At 44.3% G+C, this 23,010-nt stretch overlaps 1 non-coding gene across 1 annotated transcript; it reads left to right on the top strand.

The window, feature by feature from the left end:
* The first annotated feature begins 9,799 nt into the window (after positions 1-9,799).
* TRNAL-AAG (transfer RNA leucine (anticodon AAG)) lies at positions 9,800-9,881 on the top strand. Its single transcript has one exon. It is a non-coding gene; the product is annotated as a tRNA-Leu (tRNA).
* The last annotated feature ends 13,129 nt before the right edge of the window (positions 9,882-23,010 follow it).

Genomic DNA, 23,010 nt, shown 5'->3' with positions numbered 1-23,010 from the left:
TTAAATTTATAATATTGGACATATACCATTGTCCAATAAAGGGGGGGCCCACAAGGCCTCAATAATATATGATGGATAATGCAGTGGCGCCAAAAAGATGTTGTGGTAAAAATCTCAGTCTTGCACTGAAATGCCTCAGTTAGACACTAAAGTGAAAACTTGATGCAAGAAGGATAAGAACATATTCAAATGCTTAACACTATACTGTATGTAACTCAGTAATGTCAGAATATAATTTACATAAACAAGGGTTAAAAAAATGGGAAAGGCAAAAAAAGACATTACACTTAGGCAGCATGACTTGCAGCGTGACTGCCTCAGGCAACCTGCACACGACAGCAGCGGCGACTTGCAAAACGACTTCTATATAGAAATCAATGCAAGTCGCCTCAAGTCGCCGCCAAAGTCGTACAGGATCCTTTTTCTAAGTCGGAGCAACTTGCGTCGCTCCTATTAAAACGGTTCCATTGCACAGACCAGGACATGACTTGTCAGACGGCTAAGTCACCTGACAAGTTGTCCCAGTGTGAATCAGCTATAAGTGTGTATAAATAAATACACAAGGGTCAAACTCAATTCACAACTACAATATTATAAACCAAAAAATAAGTGTGTAATATTAGTGTTAGCCAACAGCAAGGCAGTCAGCTTAAAATAAAGGAGTGAAGGAGAAAGGAATATAACCTGTTATAACAGGCTTGAAGAGCCAACACAAAATGAAACACAGTGTGGCATAGATTGGTGCTGTGAAGTCAATTAAAGGAGTGCTTATTTATACATCCAAAAAGTACCATCTAGACAGAGTGTAAAGGATTTAGGCAGTAAAACAGCATAAAATCTATAATGCAAACCTGTAGCATCAGGAAACATGTGCGGTCGCCCCTGCTCTCCAGTCGATCGTATGCTGGAGTGGCCGGCCCTAAATACTTCCCACTCGCTCCGCATCTGAAATCACAGAGCGATCGCGGACGAAGGGTGACCATTGTGCATGCGCAAATGTGAGATCCTCCGCCTCCCTACAATCCCCAGGAGTCACAGCGGCGAGACGAAACAGAGTGGTCCCTTCAGAGTCACGCATTGGATGACTGCTGGAGGGCTCTGCACGCCTCAGAGAGAGACTATAGTTACTATTTAAGGGTCCATGGGGTATACACACAAATCGACTTGCTGCTGACAGATCAAACTACTCTGGACATCCTGATGCCGCGTACACACGAGCGGAATGTCTGACAGAAAAAGTCAGACGGAATCTTTTCATCAGATATTCCGATCGTGTGTATGCCTCATCGGACTTTTTTTTTCAAAAATTCTGACGGACCTAGAAATAGAACATGTTTTAAATATTTCCGATGGAACCAATTCCTATCGGGAAAACCGCTCGCCTGTATGCTGTTCCGACGGACCAAAAATGACGCATGCTCTGAAGCAAGTACGAGACGGAAGCTATTGGCTACTGGCTATTGAACTTCCTTTTTCTAGTCCCATCGTATGTGCTGTACGTCACCGCGTTCTTGACGATCGGACTTTGGTGTGATCGTGTGTACGCAAGACAGTTTCAGTGGAATTCCGTCGGAGTTCCATTCGAGAAACCTTGGGAGTTTATTCCGATGGCAAATCTGGTCGTGTGTACACAGCATGATAGATTCCACTAAAGAACAGATCACCATTTCTGATCATGCACCAATGACCCTCGTGCTTGCTATGTGGCATCAGTCAGCCAGGGCCTGACATTGAAAGCTAAATGAAAACCTGCTAGATGACCTCAGGGTGGTGACGAGGATAGAGGAGACTTTGTCCCATTACTTTGCCGAAAACGCTAACGGGGAAGTCAACAACAGGATATTGTGGTAGTGCGAGGCTCCTTCATTGCTTGGGGCCCCAAGCTGAAGGAGAGGCAGGCCGATTTCCAGCGGGTCCTTGGGGCTCTGTGCTGATGACTTTGAGGTTGGGCTTAGGCTCGCATATGTTGCGATGGATTTCAGCACCTTACATGTCTCCCACAGCCCAGATTAGGGTGAATGGGGGATTATCCTCAGTGTTCCCTATTCGGAATGGCACAAAACAGGGATGTCCACTTCCACCCCTATTATTCACTCTGGTCCTGGAACCCCTGCTGTGGAAAATAAGATCTAATCTGAATATCAGCGGGGTCCCTGTAGGCCCCACGGAACACAAGCTTTCGGCTTATGTGGACGATGTCCTCTTTCACATTGTGAATCTCACTGCATAACCTGATGTAGCAGCTATTGGCTTATAGCCAAGTCTCCAATTTCCGGATTAATTATACCAAATAGGCAGAATTTCTGAATACTGTCCCTTCAGCTATGGTCTCCGCCCTAAAGAGGTAATAGATCTAAAGTCATGGGATAGGGAGACTTTTTCATGGGTAGGCCGCACAAACATCAATAAAATGACAACATTGCCCCGTGTGCTGTTTCTCCTGCAGATGGTGCCTATCCCTCTACCCTCACGCTTCTTTAAGGAGCTTCATAGCCTTTTCATTTGGTTTGTTTGGAGAGGCAAGAGACCAGGACTAGCCGTGGCGATACTGCAGCGGTCTAAGTGAAATGGGGGTCTGGGTCTTCCTAACATTTCCCAACACTATCAGGCAATTGTATTACAACGTATCCTCAACTGGAGGTTTCACCCATGCTCTAAACTATGGGTGCAGATGGAGAAGGTCATTGCAGGTCGAAATCTGGCGTACGCTCCCTGGGCTCCAAGGGAGGCCAGATGCCTTTTGGAGTGGGTATCCCCATTGACTGCCCACACCCTCTAGATATGGGATAGACTGAACAGGGCCTTTGCCCTGGCCCCCCCAATTTCGCCGCTGGCCCCTGTGGGTGGCTTTACCTGGTTCCCCCTACCCCCGGTGAGCAGCTGTCATCTCTTGGTACTTGGGTGAGTGATGGCATTTACAGCTTGACACGCTTTGTGCAGGGACACACTCTGGTTCCACTTACCACCCTTAGGAAGCAATATGGCAGTTCCCCCCTCTGGTTTTTGGACACATCGCCAGCTTGCCAACTTTGTTACATTGCAGCATAATGAGTTGCAGATTAGAACTGCCCTTATAGACTTTGAAAGCCTATGGGCCGAACAAGACCCTCTGTCACACATGATCTCTGCCCTTTACAAATTACTAGATACGGCTAAACCTAGCCCTAAACCAATTTACGTCAGAATGGGAACGAGACCTCCAGTATGAATTAACGAACAATTGGACCACCTATACTGCCTAACACACACAGGTTCAGTGGAGTCGAAGACTCAGGAGAATAATTATAAAATACTTTTCACAGTCGTATCAGGTGCCTGTAACCCTGGCTAGGATCTATCCCTCAGCCTCTGATTTGTGCTGGAGGGGTTGCAGACAGAGAGGAATGCTTCTACGCATATGGTGGGAATGTCCTATACTGAAACCCTTTTGGTCAATGGTCAGTAAGCATATCTCTGATGGTATCAGTGTGGACATCCCTAACTTACCGAGGCACTTCCTTATCCACATCCCCCCCATGCCCCCGGTTTAGCTATATATTTCTTGTTACTACCTGTCATGAAGATCCTGCCAGTAATCGGAGCTCCAGGCGCACAGGAACATGGCCACGGGCTCTACCGCGCAAGCGCGCGTTCTCACGGGTGCTGTCACGCACGGGCACACGCGTGCGCACTCCCGCTGGTGTCAGGCGGGCTATTTAAACCGGCTTGTCACACTCAATCCCCGATGTCTGCTCTACAGCGTTCTGTGTGCCTAAACCTGATCTGATCTGTATACTCTGTTATCTGACCCGGCTTCCTGTTACACCATCCTGCTATCCACCTGCATCGGACCCCCTTGGCTTGCCTGACCATTCTTCTGTGTTATCCCTGGTACCTCTGCTGTCCGCCCAATACCGACCACCGGCTTGTTTGACCATTTCTCTGCCTGATACCAGTATCCAGTCTGTTACCTGCCGCTTGTTCCTGGTTCCAGTCCAGCGCTCCAGTACCCAGTCTGTTACCTACTGCCTGTTCCTGGTTCCAGTCCAGCGCTCCAGTATCCAGTCTGTTACCTGCTGCTTGTTCCTGGTTCCAGTCCAGCGTTCCAGTCTGCTACCTACTGCTTGTTCCTGGTTCCAGTCCAGCGCTCCAGTCTGCTACCTACTGCTTGTTCCTGGTTCCAGTCCAGCGTTCCAGTCTGCTACCTACTGCTTGTTCCTGGTTACAGTCCAGCGTTCCAGTCTGCTACCTACTGCTTGTTCCTGGTTTCAGTCCAGCGTTCCAGTCTGCTACCTACTGCTTGTTCCTGGTTCCAGTCCAGCGTTCCAGTCTGCTACCCACTGCTTGTTCCTGGTTCCTGTCCAGCACTTCAGTTCCTGCCTACTTATCTGCTGTGGTTCCTGGTCCATTGTGCATTCCAGTCTCCAGTCTTCTCTTCAGCTTCTGGTTCCAGAGGGTGCCACCACTCCTGAACTTCTGGTGACTGTTGATCCTGCCAGGCACCCATACCACTCCTCACTCCTGTGCCCTCTGTCTCCATTCCAGATTAACGGGAGTGGGAGCTGTAAGGGAGGTCTCTCTCTGCACTTCAGGCTCAAAACCTACCAGGTACGTGACAGTAGCAGACAGCCATGTCTGAGCCTGAGCAGGGAACTTCTCCCATGGAGGAACTATGTGCACACCTGGCAGGATTGGCTGAAGCAGTCAAGAATCTGCTGCAAGGATACACCTGGCTGGAGGAACGAGTGTTAACTTTATCTAACCCCATTGGGGTCCAGGGAGTTCCTCCTGCTCCCGCTTCTTCAGTTGGGCCCTCCTCAACGGTGGTGATGCTCCCTCCAGAACCCAAAGTCCCGACACCTGAATGATTCTCCAGGGATCGACATAAATTCAGGGCCTTCCGCAACTCCTGTGAATTGTTCTTTGCTCTTCAGCCACGTACCTTTTCCCTGGAGGCCACCGAGGTGGGCTACGTAATTTCTCTGCTTACTGGCGACCCCCATACCTGGGCACATCGCCTCTTGGAGCAAAAGGTTGTATCCCTGACCAACCTCCCCACCTTCCTTGACACACTGGGTCAGTTATACGAAGACCCCAGCTCTCTGTGACTGCAGAGGCGGCTCTGCACACCCTTCAACAGGGTCGCAGGGCAGCAGAGGACTATGTGGCTGAATTCAGAAGGTGGAGTGCAGACACAAATTGGAATGATGTGGCTCTCCGCTATCATTTTCGAATGGGACTTTCTGATTCTTTGAAGGATGAGTTAGCCAGGGTGGGTACACCACAGACTTTGAATGCTTTGATCGATCTAGCCATTCAGATCGATCGACGCTTAAGGGAGCGTAGGGCTGAGAGAGCTATGGGAGACTGGGTGACTCCAAAAGTTCCTCATCATACGTCACCAACACCACCTTCCTCCACGTTTAACCTACCTGAGCCTATGCAGTTGGGGGTCCTGCGGCCTTCTCTTACCCAGGAGAAACGTCAACATCGTCGGGTGAATAATTTGTGCCTGTACTGCGGGCAACCTGGGCACTAAGTCAGGAACTGTCCTCTTAAGCTCCGTAAGTGCCTATCCCTGTCCACTGACTATGTTGCACCTCTGGCCAAAAATACTACTCACCTTGCTCTCTCTATCCTGTTACAGCTTCCAGGAGAGACTCTGCAAATAACCGCCATTATTGACTCTGGAGCTTGCAGCTGTTTCATGGACTCTCTTTTTGCTACTAAACACCAGATACCCCTGTTGCCTAAGGCCCATGGACTTTCCATTCATCTAGCTGATGGAACCGCCATCAAATCCGGACCTGTTACCCAAGAGACTGTTCCGATACCCGTTTATATTTCCAATTCTCATCAAGAATTATTACGCCTGGATATCATCGCTTCACCCCTGTTTCCCATAATCCTCGGCATGCCTTGGTTGCAAGCTCACAACCCTGACATTAACTGGGCCACAGGTGAGGTTACCTTTTCCTCTTCATATTGTCAACAGTCTTGCAGAATTCAGAACGTTCAGGAGAACCCTACCTTGCTCTGCCTAGACACAGATTCCAGTCTACATCTCTCCATCCCCGCAGCTTATCATGATTTCTTAGATGTATTCAGCAAGCAGGGGGCAGAGGTCTTACCTCCTCACCGGGCCTATGACTGTCCTATCGAGTTACTCCCCGGTGCTGAGATTCCTTTTGGAAGAATTTTTCCTTTGACTGAGGTAGAACAAGGGGCACTAAAGGAATACATCGATGAGAACCTAAAGAAGGGCTTCATTTGTCCGTCCACGTCTCCAGCAGGTGCAGGCATCTTCTTTGTACAGAAGAAGGATAATACCCTCAGACCATGTGTGGATTACCGCAAACTAAATAAGATCACTGTAAAAAACCGTTATCCTCTTCCTCTGGTACCAGAATTGTTCCAAAGACTTGGAACGGCCACCATATTTACTAAACTTGACCTCCGCAGAGCCTACAATCTGGTTCGTATCAGGGGCGGACATGAATGGAAGACCGCCTTTCGTACCCGTTATGGACATTTTGAATACCTGGTGATGCCTTTCGGTCTGTGCAATGCCCCTGCTACATTTCAATATTTCATCAATGATGTTTTACGAGACTTTCTAGATCTGTTCGTTATCGTCTATTTAGACAACATATTCATTTTTTCTTGTTCTCTTGAATCTCACCGCAGGCATGTCAGAAGTGTGTTGGGCCGGCTTCGACAACATGGCTTATATGCAAAGGCTGAGAAGTGTGAATTCGAACAGGAAAGTATTCAATTTTTGGGGTTAATCATTTCCAGTAAAGGCATTAAGATGGACCCTCAAAAGGTCGCTGCAGTCCTAGATTGGCCAGTTCCTACAGACAAAAAGGGAATCCAACGATTATTAAGGGGTTCTCAGCCATCATTACACCCATCACACAGTTAACTAAACAGGGAACATGCTTCCACTGGTCTGCCGAAGCCCAAAAGGCTTTTGAGACCCTTAAGGGCCTTTTTACTTCCGCCTCTGTACTAAAGCATCCAGATTCCTCTCTGCCGTTCGTACTTGAGGTGGACACATCTGAAATTGCGGTGGGGGCAGTGTTGTCCCAAAGACAGGGAACTAAGGCCCTGTTATATCCTGTGGCCTTCTTCTCTTGTAAGCTGTCCACGGCAGAGAGAAATTATGATGTAGGTGACAGAGAGTTGTTGGCAATCAAATCAGCGTTAGAGGAGTGGCGCTATCTTCTGGAAGGAGCCGCTCACCCAGTCTTAATTTTTACAGATCATAAGAACCTGGAGTATTTGAGATCTGCAAAAAGGTTGAAGCCACGTCAGGAAAGGTGGGCTCTCTTTTTCTCCAGGTTCTCTTTTCATGTCACTTACCGCCCTGGCTCCAAAAACACCAAACCCGATGCCCTATCCAGGATGTTTCACAAGACCCAAGAAGTTTCCCCTCCGGACACCATTTTGTCCCCGGGGAATTTTCTTTTGCTTCAGGGAAACCTGCTTTCCCACATTAAGCAGGCTTCCGCAGAATTGGGATCTTCCGTTGGGCCAGAACTCCAAGTTAAGGATGGGTTACTTTGGCATGAGAGTAGGATTTTTATACCTGAAACGCTACGAGTTGTCATGACCATGCACTGGCCGGGCATTTTGGCGTAGCTAAGACCACTGATCTGGTACAGCGTACCTTCTGGTGGCCTCAGTTATGCGAGGATTGTAAGAAATTTGTAGAATCCTGTACCACCTGTATTAGGAACAAGGGGTACAGAACCAAGGCATGGGGATTGCTGAAACCGTTGCCTGTCCCAGATAGGCCATGGAAAATGTTTTCTATAGACTTTATTGTTGAATTACCTCCAGCCGGTGGCTTCACCTCGATTTTTGTCATAGTGGACCGCCTGTCAAAGATGGCCCACTTTGTCCCAATGAAGGGCACTCCCTCAGCTACAGGCATTCATTAAAGAAGTCATCAGGCTCCATGGGGTACGGGTCAATATTGTTTCAGATCGGGGGGTACAGTTTACCTCCCGATTCTGGAGGTCTCTATGCAAGACACTGAACATTGAGCTTTCATTTTCATCTGCTTATCATCCCCAGACTAATGGGCAAACAGAGAGAACAAACCAAACTATTGAACAATATTTACGCTGTTTTTCTTCTTTTGCCCAAGATGATTGGATTTCTGGTTCCCTACTGCGCCGTCGCGCTGCGCATCCTCACTGGTCCCTGCTGTCTCTGGGACCTGTGTGTCTCCCAGAAGACAGTGGGGGAGGACAGAGTAGGCGCCGAGAGTGGTGTAGGTCACCGCGATCACCGCGGTGATCTATGCCAGGAAGTGGGAGCAAATACCTGTATTAGGTAGGTATCTGCTCCTTCCTCCCCCCTGAAAGGTGCCAAATGTGACACCAGTTTGGGGGAGGAATCCAAAAAGTAGAAGTTCCATTTTTGGGTGAAACTCCACTTTAACCACCACAAAACAAAAAAAAAAATGCATATTACATTATGTTACAACAGAGGCGGCTGACCCACAACAAGCACTATGCAAGGGGCCATGTGAAATCTACTGCTACAGAAATTCACAAACAAAAAGACCTGAAGAAGCATGTGGCTGATTTCTAGAGGTCCCATTCTACGGACATACCAAATGCAAATAGCATTTTTCAGGGAATTGACAATCACTTTGTGTACATTCTTAAAGAGGAAGTAAACCCTGGTCAGTTTTACTTCCTCTTAATGTCCCTGCAAAGGTAAAGCATAATGGGCTACTATGCATCACATAGTAGCCCATTATGTGTCAGTTACCTGAAACCGAAGCCTGCGATGTCACAGTTGCCCCCACTATCAGGGAGCGTCCATCTTCGTCCCTCTTCCTTCCGGGGCTGCAAATTCTGGCTCTGTGACTGGCCAGAGTCGCGTGACGTCACTCCCGATGTGCCCTGTCTAAAGTGCCGTAGTCATTGGCGCTCAGCTTTTTCATAAATATCTCCAAAACCGTGGAGGTTTAGGAGGAATTTCCAGCACCTACAGGTAAGCCTTAATATAGGCTTACCTGTAGGTAAAAGTGGTTGTACAGGGTGTACAACCACTTTAAGGACGTGCTAATCATATTCTAATGCCAATGTCAGGGGCAATGTTAGAAAGGTGAAAAAAACATGCAGTATATCCAATACATGAGAACTTCCCACCAGGGAATGTTCCACCTCTCCCTAAAAAATTAGCTTATTAATGTTTTTTATTCAAACACTATAGAACAGTCTTTCAGACTTTAGGGGGCCTGTCTGTGACCATTGGAAGTAGAAAATGTCCTGGCATCAATTGGAATAAAAAATGCTGCGACTTTGGTGTCAGTGAGAGGAATAATAAAAACCAAATGTGTTTGTAACAATAAAACCAAAATGTTACAAATAAAAATTATTTTATAAGCATATATATGTCCCTGAATATTTTTTGTGTCTGAGTAACCACTTTTTCAATAATCACTTTTCCATGTGTTCATATGATTCAAGTGCTTCCTGGTTAACAGTTCATACACCAATATTTCCTCCACCGTGCATTGAGAGAGTCTGGATGCCAGTTTTTTAACACAGTGTACATGTCCATTTGCTCTACAATACTGTAAAGGCAATGCACCTTTTTAATAAAAATGTTTTTAAACTTGAAACACTATGAGAAGTTCCCTTGCTGTCTGAGCTTGATGAACAATGACCCCATCATCGGTGTCATTTGGTGGGAAGAATCATGACCTAACATTGGTGTCACTGGGAGGAACTGCCCCATTATTGGTGTCATTGGGCCGCAGTTTGTAATCCACTGCTCTAGCATAAAGAAGTCATGTGGTAGCGTGGCCGAGCGGTCTAAGGCGCTGGATTAAGGCTCCAGTCTCTTCGGAGGCGTGGGTTCGAATCCCACCGCTGCCAATTATTTTTTCCTACAAGCACACAAAGCATGCTTTAAAGGGGCTCTAAAGGTATACAATTTTTCACCTTAATGCATTCTATGCATTAAGGTGAAAAAACTTTTGAAAATACCGCCGCCCCCCCGTTTTACTTACCTGACACCTCGAAACTCGGCCGCTTGCTCCCGACCTCCATTCAGCCGATCAGCCTGGTCGCTGATTGGCTATAGTGGATGGATTGAAAGCAGCGCAGCCATTGGCTCGCGCTGCTGTCAATCACAGCCAATGACGTGGCACGCCGGGGCGGGGCCGAGTGATACAGCGGGCGGCTATAGCCGCCCGCTGTATCACCGGAGCGCGCCCGCAATAACTAACCACCATGCGAGAGAGCTCGCATTAAGGTGGTTAGTTATTGCAGGGAGGAGCTGAGACAGCCGCCGAGGGACCCCAGAAGAGCAGGTTCGGGGCCACTCTGTGCAGAACAAGCTGCACAGTGAAGGTAAGTATAACATGTTTGTTATTTAAAAAAAAAAAAAAATTACCTTTACGACCCCTTTAAATATTCTATATTCATTATGACTGCATAATGGTCTATTTATAATCACCATGGCACCATGATTTGTTCCAAATTTTGTCAGTCTGCTACAACAGGTCATGCTGAACTGCAATATGAGGAAACTTATTCTCAAGGCCAGGAGATTCTTGGCTCCCTTGATTTACCTTCACATTTTCACTGGCTTTTGTGAGAATACGGTCATATAACTGGGCAGTTCCAAAACTGTGACCTGGAGAAAACTTGTTAGTACAGTTCCAAGCCTGAGGTGTGATATGCTGCCCACTGGGACTCAGAGATCAGGGGTCTGGCATCCTTTCTCTCATGCAGAAGTGCCAGCATATGTGTATGAAGTGTGGAACACTGCTCACCCAGCCTTGTGTATGCAAGTGTAGGTAATGGCCTTAGCCTCTAGTGACCTTTTTGGCTAAGCCCCAGTGGGTGGGGTGAAATGTGTCACCAGTGATGGCCAGTGAAGCGGTGCTGGCAGAGACCATTACCTACACTTGCATACATTGGGCTGGGTGAGCTGGGTCCCATACTACTTACATATATTGGAGGTTCCAAAGTTGTCTCGAGAGACCTTCTAGTTCCCACATACCAGACATCTCAGGAGTCTGTTTCTGCTAGGTTATACAGTAGGTAGGTACCAACATTTAAAAGAATAAATTCAGGGACATTTGTTTTTGTTGCGCGTCCAGCAAGCCCTTGTAGTTGGAGAATGTACTTTAATTAGGGAATGGGCAATCATTTAAAACTGAGATGGACAGGGAGTCGCTGTGTTTACTGTCAAAATTTGCCAAAACACGAGCAGGCACATGCTTAGTAACACAATGAGTTTCATGGCTGTGATTTCAGGACACAGCCCAGGACACAATTGAGGTGGGGCAACTAACTAAAAAGTGGGAGTGTCCTGGCAAATTCAGGACAGTTGGCTAGTATGCAAGGTGTATACCATGTGCACTGTGGGCCATTTTGTGATTGTTACACATATTTTTGTTTTTCCTACTTTTTATACAATTGCCTTTTTATGCATTAACTACTTTTGTATAGCTCCCTATTTTTGGCTAGACTTTTTTGTGGTTTGTTACTTATGTGACCTCTCTTTGACTTCAGTCCAGTATGTATTTTTACCTTCGCACGGTTGATATCATTGTTATGCGGTGTTGTTGGTGGGTGAAGTTTTGTGTTTTACTTGTGAGGGAAAAAGTCAAAAGAAGAGAAACATTTCCTAGTAGAGAAGGATTTCAATCCATCCACCTCTGGGTTATGGGCCCTGCACAGTTTCACTGAGCAACTCTGCTGCATGTTAGATTTTGTTTGGAGCATAGTTTAAATTACTTGAGCTGCTTTCCTGCTCAATACCATTCTACTCTATTAAAAACGTAAACTTACTGTATATGCAAAACCAAGGAAACAAAGAAGATATTCCCATAAATGCTACCAGAAACTAATTATAGATTACCCGCATTGTGAATAGACATGTGCGCTGCCAAAAACTTTGTTTGTGTTCCCTTTCATTTTCATTTTTCTTTGTTTTTGTTTTTCAGGTCATTCGTTATGATCGAAATTCATTATTTCAAATACATTTTGGAAAAATTTGAATTCCTTATGTTCCATTCGTTTAGATGTGGAATTCATAAGTTAAAAAATTAAAAAATCTGAAATAATAACTAACTAAAAATAACTAACTATTAAATTATAGGTATTGGAATTTCCTTTAAAAATTTATCTGTTTGTGAACGTAATGAATACTAATTTATTTGAAGTTACGAACTATCTGAAATGACAAATGCTGTGTCTAAATGAATGCAACGTAACAAATTAATATTGTATTATAATAATAATAAAAAGTTTTTCTTCTTATTATTAATTTGTTCCGTTCTATTTGTTTAGATGCCGCATTTGTTGTTTCGGATAATTCATAACTTCGGATAAATTTGTATTCATTATGTTCACTAACAGCCAAATTTGAAAGAAAATTCCAACACCTATAATTTAATAGTTAGTAATAGTTAATTTTGTTTAGTTAGTTATTTCGGGATTTGGAATTTTTGGATTTCCGTTCTTATTTTTGGATTTACGAATTTTCGGAAAAGTTTAATGGGTTTTTGTTAACTCGAATATTTCCGAATTAATGAATTTGTTGAAATTTTGTCCAAACGAATTTGGAACGAAACAAATTGCATCTGAAGGTGAGAGCATGGTATGAAAGTTGGTGGGACTCTCAATGCACGGTGGAGGAAATATTGGTGTATGAACTGTTAACCAGGAAGAAAATGCGTCATATGAACATGTGGTGAAAAAAAAAAAATAATAAATCATAGAAATGATGCACAAATATATCAAAGAGTTGCAATTTAGTCATGTGACCAGGGAGCTCAACAGGAGCCTGGATAGCTCAGTCGGTAGAGCATCAGACTTTTAATCTGAGGGTCCAGGGTTCAAGTCCCTGTTTGGGCGTTTCCTTTATATCTTTAAAGCGGAAGTCCGCCAAAAAAAAAAAATATTAAAAGCCAGCAGCTAAAAATACTGCAGCTGCTGACTTTTTATATATGGACACTTACCTGTGCAGGGAGCCCGCAATGTCGGCAGCCGAAGCCTATCTGTCTGTCGGCTCTCGGCTGCTGCTGCTGCTGCCATCCTCGGTAAGGGAATCAGGAAGTGAAGCTGTGCGGCTTCACTTCCTGGTTCCCTACTGCGCATCCTCACTGGTCCCTGCTGTCTCTGGGACCTGTGTGTCTCCCAGAAGACAGCGGGGGGAGGACAGAGTAGGCGCCAGAAGTGGCGTAGGTCACCGCGATCACCGCAGTGATCTATGTCAGGAATTGGGAGCAAATACCTGTATTAGACAGGTATCTGCTCCCTCCTCCCCCCTAAAGGGGCCAAATGTGACACCGGAGGGGGGGAGGATTCCAAAAAGTGGAAGTTCCATTTTTGGGTGGAACTCCTCTTTAACCACCACAAAACAAAGAAAAAAAATGCATATTACATTATGTTACAACAGAGGCGGATGACCCACAACAAGCACTATGTAAGGGGCCATGTGAAATCTACTGCTACAGAAATTCACAAACAAAAAGACCCGAAGAAGCATGTGGCTGATTTCTAGAGGTCCCATTCTAGGGACATACCAAATGCAAATAGCATTTTTCAGGGAATTGACAATCACATTGTGTATATTCTTTTTTTTTTTTTTTTTCATTTTTATACTTTTTTATTATTTAGCAAATAACAAAAGCAGTGAAAAAATACAATATAAAATGTAATGCAGTGTCTTGCAGTACATAAACCTATTATTGCTTTACCCTCCATCTCCCTCCCTCCCTACCTTTCCTGTCCCTCCATGCCCCCACCCTCCCCGCCTCACCCACACCACCTTAACATTATTTGTGCATGTAGTTCTGTTAATTGCAGAGCCTCAGGGGGGACAAGAGAGGAGCACTTCAAGGAATAAAGAGCAGTACTGTAGGCTAGGTTGACTATTGTCCCCCAAGGAGGAAGAAGAAGAAAAAGGGATTCATTCCTCATCATCCTCCTATAGGGGACACCCCATCTTGTCCAGCCAAGGCTTCCACATTCTCTCAAACTTCCTGTAGTTACCTTGCCTAACAAGTACCGCTTTCTCACCCAAAACAATTGAGTTAATGGTCTCAACCCAGTTCTTCACAGTCGGGGGAATCTGTGCCTGCCATTTCTGTGCGAATAATTTTCTCGCCTGGAATAGGCATCTCAACACTACTTCAGTGGTACCAGTCGGGAAAGCTCCCTAATAGGCATGTCTTGGCTACCGGTTCCATTGTGGTCTTAAAAATTTTATTTATCCTGTCTATTATCTCCACTCAGTATCTAAATAGCTTCGGGCATTTCCATACCATGTGGATAAAATCCCCTGTCCCCTTCCACCGGGGTCACTCATTGTTTTGTCTCTACCCAAGTTTAAACATTTTTTTAGGGGTATAGTAGACTCTGTATATTAAAAATAAATGAGATATTTCTGTGAAGAAGAGATCGAGACCAGTGCTCCTCGTTTCAAGATCCTGTCCCATTCTTCCATAGTCATTACCCCCACATCTCTTTTCCACCTGGCTCTACTCTTGGAAGGCCCTGTGCTACTTATTATTCTAGCCGCCAACCTAGCATACAGTTCGGAGATTAGTCCTTTAGATGTATCTGGCTTAATTATTTTTAGGAGAGTGGGGCTCTGGGACTATTCAATTATCTGTGACCTAAACTAGACTTGGATGGCGTGTCTAATTTGAAGATATTTAAAAAACAATTTATTTGATTTATTAAATTCCCTTTTTAAGTCTAGGAAGGTTTTCATAAGATTGCCCTCATATAGTTGGATTAATCGGTTAATGCCCTGTCTCTCCCATTCTTTAGACCTCTCTATACTCTTTACTTCCGCTAGATTTCCATTGTTCCATAGAGGGGTATATTCAGTTACCCCTCCATATCCCATTAGTGCCTTTGTTTCCTGCCATACTTTACTGACTAGTTTTATCGTCGGGCATGTGTAAATAAATGAGTCTGCCCCTAGTACCTCCGCTAGTATGTTATGTGGGGCCCCCATTATCATTATATTATTATTATATAAATGAGTCTGCCACTAGTACCTCCGCTAGTATGTTATGTGGGGCCCCCATTATCATCATTCTATCACTGGACTTCCCCCCTCCTATGACTCCACAACCTGCTAGATGTTGCAGCTGAGATGCCAAAAAGTATGACCTCGGGTGCGGAACCGCCATACCCCCTTCTTTAATCGGTAACTGCATAGTTTGCAGGCCAATCCTAGATTGGCCATTTTTCCAAATTAGTTCCCTAAAAAAGGATTCTATTTTTCTGAACCACTTTTGACCTATCCAAGTCAGGGAGTTGTGGAGCAGGTATAGTATCTGTGGTAGCCATATCATCTTTATTAGATTGCAGTGTCCTGCCACAGATAGAGGGAGTCGACTCCAGATGTCCCCTTTTTGCTTTAATTTAAATAGTAGCGAGGCTAAGTTATTGTTGACATACTGATTTATATCGCTCGTGATCCACACACCCAGATATTTCAGTTTTGCCACTATTTTTAGGTGGGGAGTTCCCGACGATATCTGGTTACCAAGTTGGTCGACCGGTAGAAGGGCCGATTTCTCCCAATTAATAACCAGACCAGGAAATCGTCCGAACTCCCTCACCATTTGTATCACTGCATTTAATGAATTTTCAACATCTCCAAGAAAAAACAGGACGTTATCCACAAACAGTGCTATCCTGTCCTCTTCTGTCTGTCTCCGGAACCCCCTGTATATCTAGCATAGATCTAGTCATAATTGCTAGTGGTTCCATCGCGAGAGCAAACAATAAAGGGGACAGAGGACAACCCTGTCTCATCCCTCTCTCCAACCGGAACTATTCCGAGTATTCATTGTTAATTTTTATTTTTGCTTTTGGTTCGCTATAAAGTATTTTCACCCATCTAATAAAGGAGGGGCCAAATCCAAATCTTTATAACACCCTCCCATTTTAGGCTATCGAAAGCCTTAGCGGTATCCAAGGCCAATATGGCCCTGGAGCCCATATTTTCTGTTGGAATCTGCATGTTTAAAAAAACTCTTCTGATGTTGATTCTTGTTGACCTATTTGGAATAAAACCTGACTGGTCAGGATGTATAAGATTTTGAATACATCCGTTTAAACGGGTTGCTAGCACTTTAGCCAGAATTTTTACATCCATACATAATAAAGAAATTGGACGATAAGAAGAGACGGCCAATTGATCTTTCCCCTCCTTATGTATTACAATAATAGTGGCTTCCGACATTGAGGTGGGGAGTCTCTCATTGACAAATGCCCATCCCAATCTCTTCAGCAATTCTGGGAGCAGGACCTCTCCATACCGTTTATATATTTCTATTGGGAGCCCATCCGGGCCTGGCAACTTTTGATTGGACATCCCGGCCACTGCTCACTGTAGTTCCTCAAGGGTCACCGGTGCCTCTGTATCCATTTTGTCCTTCTCTGACAAAGTTGGAATTGTTATTCCCTGGAAAAAAACATCAATTTTTTCACTCTCAGCTCCCCTGGTAGATTTGTAAAAGGACTTATAATATTCACTAAATATTTGTTTTATCTCTGTCCCATCTGTGAAGATCTCTCCACTTAGTGTCTTAATCGCAGAAACAGTGGAGGGGGGGGGGGGGTGTTAGATCTAATCAACAGGGACAGCATATGACCCACTTTCTCCCCTTCTCCAAACTGACACTGTCTCTGAAATATTCGTCTGTTCTCTGACCTTTTTGTAATAGCCATTTTATAGATTTGTTGCTTATCTAGCTATTCCTTTTGCCTGTTTGGGTCTTTTGACATATCGCCTTTCTGCGAGTATCACCTCGTTCCTGATGTCTCTTTCCCACTCCCTTGATTTCCCCTTAGTTCTTGCCACTTTTTGGATCAAGAGACCTCTAAGATAGGCCTTCAAGGAGTCCCAAACCACTCCAGGTGATGCTGTGCCTGCATTGATTTGTACAAATTCATGCAGTCTGGTTACCACCTCTCCAGGGTTGCCAATCAATTCCAGCCAACAAGGGCTGATTTTCCATTCTCTTGAATGAGCTTACTCCCTGTATTTATTGTCTTCAAGTTAATGTTTATTCGTTATAAATATTACGAGAACAATTTAAAATATATAAATTGGACCAGTAGCAGGATAATTTGAAATTCAAATTGCATACACAAGCCAGCCCAATGGATTCTTTTTTAAATAACTTTATGAGCAATGAATGACTTCTGGGGGATCACAACGCAGGCCGAGCTGACCAACAAAGGTTTCACGTTTCAGGCAGCAATATTTTCTGTGTGCTGCAAGGTGTCATCAAGCTCATCAGCTAGTTCTTCTTTGGCTTCATCTTGGGTTTCAAGTTTCTTTTCTATGAGCCTAGCTGCAGAGTTTTCCCCATCTTGCATCCCTGTTTGACTTTTGTAGTCTTGAGTTTTTGATATTTCTTCACCCTCTTTTTGCGCCATCATTTTATTTTCAGTGTCTATGTTCGCCTCACTCTGAGCAAGGAGGGCTCTGAGCGTTTGCAGCTGAGCCAGCATTTGATCACAGATGACCATGTTCTCTAGCAGTACTTGCTGTCTGGCCACAATGATACTCAGTGTTCTCTCCCTGAGATCTTCCTCAGATAGCTCTCTGTCCAGTTTGCTAGATCTGATCTTTCCCGTATCCTCTTCATCCACCTGAGAATTAGCACTCCAGGAGGCAGTGGGCTCTGGGATATTGATTTCTGAAGAAAGCATCCTTGGCGTCCTGTATTTATTGTCAACACGAGTGGGGAGTGGTCTGACACTCCTCTTGGACCATACTCTATGTTCCCTACCAACAATATTGCTTCCCTATTACCTAGGGCCATGTCGATTCTTGAGAGAGTGAGGCAGGAACTTGAAAAGCAGGAATATGGTCATTCCTGCGGATAACGAATTCGCTATATGTCGTTCAACACCATTTCGGGACAACCGATTCTCTCCTGCTGTATTAGGCCTATTTCCAGGCGGAAATCTATCTAGGCTCTTTTCGAGGACTTAATTGAAATCTCCTACCGCTATTACTGGAGTTTCCACTTTGTCCAGTGTGAACTCCACTCATTTATGTAAAACTTCCAGCTTAAATGGGGGGGGATATAAATATTTGCCAGCACATATGGTTTATTCTCAATCAAGCAAAACAAAAAAATATACCGGCCCTGTTCATCAATGCAACTCTCTCTGCAGGAGAACATCACTCCTTTCCCAATCATTATGCTCACCCCCGTTGAATAGGAGGAGTGGACTGAATGATATTGAGATTGGAATTTCTGGTTACAAAGTTGTGCCACAGTGGCACTGGTCAAATGGGTCTCCTGCAGGCAGAGTAGTCCGTGCCCGCTCCCCTCCAATGCAGACAGGACCGTGACTCTCTTAGTTGGATCCCCTAGGCCTTGGACATTCCAGGAATTTATACTAAATGTCTTATTTTGCATGGAACAAATATCAAAAATAAATCAAGAATAAAAAGAGAAAGAAGAAAAAAAGGAAAAAAAAATAAAAAAAATAAGAAAATAATCCATCTAACAGTCCCGCTCTCTCGCCTCCACCCAAATTCTTTTCTCCAATCTATGTGTTGCTCCCCCTTCCCGTATCTCACCCTTCTCTCTATTTGTGCCATCTGTCGTATTAATATTTGTGGTGTGTGCTTCTCCCCCCCCCACTCTACCCTTATCCCCCCTCCAGCCACCTCCCTCCCTCCCCCTTCCTGCCCAACTGGGCTTACCCTAAGGGCTTCACCTGTGACCTTTCCGTACCTCCCCCACCATTCCCTCCTCACATTCCAAGCCAGTGCTATTAACAATTTTTGTGCAAAATGTAACCAATGTGGGAGCCTCATTTGCTCTCTTGCTCCCATTCTAACATACATCTATAACATTCAATCCAAAGTGCATTACCCCTCCTCCACTCCATCAAATTTGATCAACCAATAATATTACAGTGGTATTACAGTGATATTATAGTGAAAGAAAAAAAGTATATTTGCAGGCCGATAAGAAAAAAAAAAAAAGAAAGAAGAAAAAGAGAAAAGGGAGGGGGGTGGGGGGAAAAGGGGGAGAAAGCCAATAGAAAATAAAGAAGAGAAAATAAGAGGAATGAGTCTCCACCGATTTACCCCACCCCCCTATATAATACATAATACATAATCAAAGCAATTCCATGTAATTTTTGGATTTCCGTTCTTATTTTTGGATTTACGAATTCTCAGAAAAGTTAAAAGGGTTTTTGTTAACGCAAATATTTCCGAATTAATGAATTTGTCGAAATTTTGTCAAAATGAATTTATAACGAAACAAATTGCATCTGAAGATGAGAGCATGGTATGAAAGGTGGTGGGACTCTCTCAATGCACGGTGGAGGAAATATTGGTGTATGAACTGTTAACCAGGAAGAAAATGCGTCATATGAACATGTGGTGAAAAAAAAAAAAATCATAGAAATGATGCACAAATATATCAAAGAGTTGCAGTTTAGTCATGTGACCAGGGAGCTCAACAGGAGCCCGGATAGCTCAGTCGGTAGAGCATCAGCCTTTTAATCTGAGGGTCCAGGGTTCAAGTCCCTGTTTGGGCGTTCCCTTTATATCTTTAAAGCGGAGGTCTGCCAAAAAAAAAAAATATATATTAAAAGCCAGCAGCTACAAATACAAAAAACACTGCAGCTTCTGACTTTTAATATATGAACACTTACCTGTGCATGGAGCCCGCGATGTTGGCAGCTGAAGCCGATCTGTCCGTCGGCTCTCGGCTGCTGCCGCTGCCATCTTCAGTGAGGGAATCAGGAAGTGAAGCCGTACGGCTTCACCTCCTGGTTCCCTACTGCGCATGCACGAGTCGTGCTGCGCATCCTCACTGGTCCCTGCTGTCTCTGGGACCTGTGTGTCTCCCAGAAGACAGCGGGGAAGGACACAGTAGGCGCCGGAAGTGGCATAGATCACCGCGGTGATCTATGCCAGGAAGTGGGAACAAATACCTGTATTAGGCAGGTATCTGCTCCCTCCTCCCCCCTGAAAGGTGCCAAATGTGACACCGGAGGGGGATTCCAAAAAGTGGAAGTTCCATTTTTGGGTGGAACTCCACTTTAACCACCACAAAACAAACAAAAAAAATGCATATTACATTACGTTACAACAGAGGCGGCTGACCCACAACAAGCACTATGCAAGGGGCCATGTGAAATCTACTGCTACAGAAATTCACAAACAAAAAGACCTGAAGAAGCATGTGGCTGATTTCTAGAGGTCCCATTCTACGGACATACCAAATGCAAATAGCATTTTTCAGGTAATTGACAATCACATTGTGTATATTCTTAAAGAGGAAGTAAACCCTGATGGGTTTTACTTCCTCTTTATTTCCCTGCAAAGGTAAAGCATAATGGGCTACTATGCATCACATAGTAGCCCATTATGTGTCACTTACCTGAAACCAAAGCCTGCGATGTCACAGTTGTCCCCACTAGCAGGGAGCGCCCATCTTCGCTCCTCTTCCTTCCGGGACGCAAACTCCGGCTCTGTGACTGTCCAGAGTCGTGTGTCGTCAGTCCCGCACATGCGCGGGAGCCACCAGTCACGGCATGACCCCTATTAGAAATGGCACGATGTGCCCTGTCTAAAGTGCCGTAGTCATCGGCGCTCGGCTTTTTTGTAAATATCTCCTAAACCATTGGAGCTTTAGGAGATATTTCCAGCACCTACAGGTAAGCCTTAATATAGGCTTACCTGTAGGTAAAAGTGGTTGTACAGGGTGTACAACCACTTTAAGGATGTGCTAATCATATAATATCAATGTCAGGGGCAGTGTTAGAAAGGTGAAAAAAAAAAAAACATGCAGTATATCCAATACATGAGAACTTCCCACCAGGGAATGTTCCACCTCCCCCTAAAAAATTTGGTTATTAATGTATCTTCTTCAAACATTATAGAACAGGGGTCTCCAAACTTTCTAAACAAAGGGCAACTTTACTGTCCTTCAGACTTTAGGGGGGCCGGTCTGTGACCATTGGAAGATTAGTTAAACCCCCAAATATTATGCAAAAAATAAATTTGCGTCAATAGCTGTGTACAATAAAGTACACATTCTTAAGCGAGAGAAATGGTCTCAGTTATCAATGTGGATATGTGTGGAAAAAACTAGCCAAAGTGGCTATGTAATAAAAGATTTAGTAATGTCAGATCCTTTACATTTTAAAAATTGAATTTTATTTTGAAATAAAAATATATGAAAAAGATCACGTGTAGGGAGTTCAAACTGATAATTAAGTGAGTACATCTATTAGTAGAAATATGGTAAAGTTTAAAAATGAATTACCTCTGAAGAGGTTGGCTTGCCAAGTAGTAATGCATTTTGCAATCATAATGCCAGACATAAATTGTAATCTGCTTTAGTAGGCAGCAATTTCAGAGAGATGAGGCAGATTTTTATCAAGGAATACAATTAGAGTCTATTATTTCACAGAAAATAGCTAAATTATATTGTACTGTTGATGAATTGTATGTATTTAGATTTAGTAAGCCTTCATTTCAGAAAAAAAGTTAAGGCAGGTTTTATCACAAGAGTCTATTTTACAAACAATAGCCAGAAATATTTTACAGTCAATGATCTGCATGTAATAAGTTGTTTATTTCAGAAGGAGAGACAAGGCAGGTTTAATCGCAAAGTAGAAATTAGAGTTTATTTTTCCACAAACAATAGCAGGAAATGTGTAGACTTTAATGGGATTTTCCTCTAAGTTCAGGTTCATAGTGTACTGTCAATGAACTGTATGTAGTCAGATTTAGTAGGCCCAAATTTTTGAAAAAGAGACCAGAGATGTTTTATCCCCAAATAAAAATTAGTTTATTTTAGTAACAATAGCCAGAAATATTTTGCAGTCAATGAACTGCGTGTAGTCAGATTTAGTACATTTATCTCAAAATAAAAATGATTCTTTTGTTCCGAAAACAAGAGTCGGTGATATACTGTAGCACAGTTGATTCAATGTATATAGACTTCAATGGGATTCAATAGGGTGACACTGGCCCAAGCTGTTACACAAAATGCTTGATCTGGCAGGGGATGAGGGGGTAAAACCACTTAGTCAGGGTTCAGCAGGATGAGTGGGGCCTGTGGACACTGTAGATAGGGGGAATAAATCTATGTCCAGGCAACGGATGATAGTCCAGTGTTGAGAATTGGGAACAGTTCTGTACTAAGGGCAAGCCTCTTAGGGGAAGCAGAAGCAAAAACTCCAGAAACATGTAAAACAAAAGATAGAAGCACCGCTGAAGTAAACTGTGTGACATTTATTACAACAAGGCATAAAAACACTTACATCATGGTAAGTGAAGTGAAGCGCATCGTGGAGTCCTGTGAGGTGAGTCTCTGCGCTGGCTGGGTTGCAGCGGTGGTTCGATAGCCTTATCTCCTGTGGGCGCCGATCGTCAGCTTGATGTATTAGGCTGGAACAGGAAGAGGGGCTGGACCTGGACCGGTGACAGGTGATGTATCCGGTGACGTCTGACGTCACCGGATACGATGCAACGCGTCTCCAAGAATGCACTCTGCCGATGGTGATGACAGGCGCGCTCCTTTTTCAAGCTGGCTTTTGTAGCACTATATACTTAGTGGTATAAGGGTAACCCAGTTGCCCCTATCACTACCCTGTGGTCTGACCTGCGGTTTGCATGACTGGCGGCCCTGCCCCTCAGTGGTGTCGAGCCTGTTTTGCGGCTGGCATAGCTGGAGATAGGGTACCTAGTCGCCCACATTGGCATTATCATATACCATGATATCCATAGCACCCACCTCACCATTGCGTCCGCCACACCTTCCATCATGTGGACCATAATTATAAATTATCTACACCCTATTCCACTTACCCATCTACTTTATATGACATACGTGGATACACCATGATGTAAGTGTTTTTATGCCTTGTTATATTAAATGTCATACAGTTTACTTCAGCTGCGCTTCTATCTTTTGTTTTTCAACGGGATTCACCTCATTTACCAAACCCTTGGTGAAGAGAATCTGGACAG

The sequence above is a fragment of the Aquarana catesbeiana genome, linkage group LG03, assembly GCF_042186555.1.
Source record: "Aquarana catesbeiana isolate 2022-GZ linkage group LG03, ASM4218655v1, whole genome shotgun sequence".
Classification (NCBI taxonomy): domain Eukaryota; kingdom Metazoa; phylum Chordata; class Amphibia; order Anura; family Ranidae; genus Aquarana; species Aquarana catesbeiana.
This window is presented reverse-complemented; position numbering and strand designations above follow the sequence as displayed.